The sequence below is a fragment of the Diabrotica virgifera genome, chromosome 1 (genome assembly GCF_917563875.1).
Source record: "Diabrotica virgifera virgifera chromosome 1, PGI_DIABVI_V3a".
Taxonomy (NCBI): domain Eukaryota; kingdom Metazoa; phylum Arthropoda; class Insecta; order Coleoptera; family Chrysomelidae; genus Diabrotica; species Diabrotica virgifera.
The window spans coordinates 112,877,200-112,881,174 of record NC_065443.1 but is presented as its reverse complement, the minus strand read 5'-3'; positions in this window follow the sequence as shown (position 1 = coordinate 112,881,174).

Sequence of the window (3,975 nt, the reverse complement as noted above, 5' to 3'; positions counted from 1 at the left end):
CTAAAACTTTATCTGACACGACACGACACACGACATAAATGTATGACGTCAATAAACAACTACCGCTTCTTATTATCTGGCCTTGTCTATTGATATATTCAATACTCACTTCAGAGTGTTAAAAATATAATATCAATATTCAATATTTATCACAAAATATGCATTTTGTCTGTAATTTTACACGTTGTGATTCCATAAAGAAACAAAATAAGCGTTATAAAATTACTACAACTCTATGTCCTTACAATATAAGTTGATTTTCTCCATTTTCTCTCTATTTATAGCTCAGTAAAGCCGAGGTGGTCTGTAGCTCCTATAGAAAAAGACCATGACTTATTGATCAGAAATCGTACAGCCACACTGTGGCCACACCACTCACACGACTCGTGTACTTCGCAAGTACAAAATTATTCGCCTACTATACGAGTTTGCTTTTGCGATGGGAAGCATGGCGCTCACACGACTTGTATAATTTACAAAAGTACGCAAGCGTAAGCATTTGGCTTAACGACCTTGATAAATGAATCAGTGGTGTGATTACTAATATAATAGACCAGACCAGAGCATTTAGGAAAAAATAAAACGCTACAATAGAAAAATGGGCGGAAATGCATAAAGTGCATAATAATATGCATCCAAAAGTGCATAAACATGTCAAAATAGGTGTATTAAGGCCAGATTTTGTTACTTGGGGAATTCTATCTAGGCTCGCTCGCTGGGGACGAATACGCCATCAGAACTGACCATCGGAGCACCTGATGTCCAGGTTCACTGCTAAGTCACGTCATCTGGAGTTTCGAGGGTTTTCCAAAACCGACACCCCAGTGCACCTGGTGCCTAAAACCTTCCAAACTCCAGAAGATAACATCCCTTAGCAGTGACCTTGTGTACCAGGTGGTCGGGGGTCGGTTCTGATTCGTGTTCAGCAATACCAAAAATCCCCGTGTAATTCGCTTGCATTAATTTAGTGCCAAAATCCCTCGAAACTTCATAAGATGTCGTGACCCTAAAGACCAGATGTTCCGGGTGTCAGTTCTGGTGGCGTATTCGTTTTCAGCAACCCAAAAATCCCCCCGATGAGTAATCTGTTTGCATCAATTTAAAGTCAAAAACCCTCGAAACTCCAGAAGATGACGTGCTGTGTAGCAGTGACACTGGTCACCAGGTGCTCCGGGGGGTCGGTTCTGATAACATACTCGTGTTTAGCGACTCAACAAATCTCCAAGTACACTGATTGCATCAATTTAGCGCCGATAGCCCTCGAACATCCAGGTGACGTGTCTTATCAATGAGCCTGGACACCCGGTGCTCCGGGGGTAGGTTCTGATGGCGCAGTCATCTTTAGCGACCCCAAAAACCTCCCGAGTAACAAAAGTTGTCCCTTAATATGCTTATTTTGTCCCTTAATATGCACTTTTGGATGCATGTTATGCACTTTAAAATGCAATTATTAATTATCAATTTCCACCCGATTGTCTATTGTAGACTTTTTTCCTGACCTCATCCTGAACACAATGCAAAAACTAGCATACAACTAGGTGGTTTATTTAAAAATCGATTTATTCCGATTTTTTTAGTGCTAAAATAATGCACGGGTCTAAATGAATAGACGCAGTAAATGCCAATTATTTATACATTTTATTTGACCACCTCTGCAAGTAGTTATGTATTTCGCAAGCGTGCGAATAATCGTGATCCCTTTGACTCGGGTCATTTTTACCGACAACAGATGGAAAACGAACGAGTGGCGACGAGTGACAAATAATTGCACGAGTAAAGGCGGCTGCACAATTGATCGGGAACGGGAACGAGAACGGAAACGGGAACGAGAACGGAAACTGAAAGCATCAGCAGATTCACAATTAATAATGGTAAACAGCTGTTTTGTGTCACTGTCACTTGTGCTATTAATTATTTTTCTTCTCAAAATAAATTTTGTGGAACGATCTTTTTCTAATTTTATTAAAAGAACATGTCTGTTAACTCTAAAAATATGGATTTATTTGATGACGAGCTTTAAATATTTTCGTTTTTTATGATCTTATAACTAATTTACACAATATGTGTGCAATCGCAAAGGTTTGTCAGCATAAAGATAAAAAGCATATCATTCAAATATTTATATTATTATTGTATCTAATTACCATATAAGTACGTACTATGATCTACATCAATCATACGGATGAGGACATTTTTCCAATAAAGAAATCAATCGTTCGTCATTTATTTTAATGCAAAATGTATAAAAATTGTCACTAAAACTTGGTCACACACTTCTAATAACAAATTTTTATTGGGCATTTGACAGTATTTTTAATACTGCCTTCTGATTGGTTCCGGGAATACAACGGGAACGAGAAAGTTAAGGCGGCTGCACAATTGCCCGGGAACGGGAACGAGAACGGAAACGGGAACGGGAAAAAAGTTAACCTCTACGTAAATTAATGTTGTAGATGCACAATAACCGAGAACGAGAAGCTGTCCGGTAACGGGAACGGGAAAGTTGACCATGTTTTAACTTTCTCGTTCCCGTTGTATTCCCGGAACCAATCAGAAGGCAGTATTAAAAATACTGTCAAATGCCCAATAAAAATTTGTTATTAGAAGTGTGTGACCAAGTTTTAGTGACAATTTTTATACATTTTGCATTAAAAAAAATGACGAACGATTGATTTCTTTATTGGAAAAATGTCCTCATCCGTATGATTGATGTAGATCATAGTACGTACTTATATGGTAATTAGATACAATAATAATATAAATATTTGAATGATATGCTTTTTATCTTTATGCTGACAAACCTTTGCGATTGCACACATATTGTGTAAATTAGTTCCAAGATCATAAAAAACGAAAATATTTAAAGCTCGTCATCAAATAAATCCATATTTTTAGAGTTAACAGACATGTTCTTTTAATAAAATTAAGGAAAAGATCGTTCCACAAAATTTATTTTGAGAAGAAAAATAATTAATAGCACAAGTGACAGTGACACAAAACAGCGTTTACCATTTAATTGTGAATCTGCTGATGCTTTCAGTTTCCGTTCTCGTTCCCCAGGGGCGGCCCGTCGGGGTAGGCAAGGTAGGCGCCGCCTACCCTCTTCAAATGTAGTACAATAATATAAATTACTTATTTCAAAATTGTAATTTATAAATTCTGACACAATACCTACAATAAAATAGCAAAAATTATCCAAATTATTTGTAAAAATATCCAAAAAATTTTCTCCGTAGTTATAATTATTGTACGCTCCTTGTAGTATCAGTAGTACTGTATAGGATTCTATATTCTTCCTGGGTCAGGCACTTGAAAACGTAGCCTGAAATAGAACGACGCCAACACCCGAATTGACGTGCGATCTCTCTCTGTTTACGCGAGCAGACCTGCTGCAGGTCTCGCGTATTCTACGATTTTGAAAGGGCGCATAGGCACAGAGTCTTATAGCCGGACCTACAAAATTTTATCAGTTGCTTCTCTTGTGTCTTGTGAAACTGTTTTAAATAATTTTGTTTTTTGATTTTGGCTGTTATTAGTAGGTTAAGTATTGAATAAAACTAGGTAGGACAAATTAAATTTGTTTATGAAAACTGAATAATAAACAGGTAAATTTGAGATCGGTCTATTGAAGGGCATTTTAATTTTATATTAATTTAGTAATAATTCACTAACGACAAATAAATCTGTGAATAGTTATTTGTCAGTCGTCCATTATATTTTATAGATATAGATAGAAGTGTTATTAGAATTTATAGATAATTAAAAATTTAAAGCGAGGTTAATGTTAACTTATCAATTTATTCGAAGAGTAAATTATTATTTGATACAAAAATAAAATAAGTAATATTTGACGTTGTTGAAACGTAGGTGTGTTAGTTTTATTGGTGGAAAAACTTTAGTCATCGAATATGAATATTTTAAACGATGTAATATGCAGTTTGATCGAGACGCCTTATTCAAGGCGCCAAAATCAAG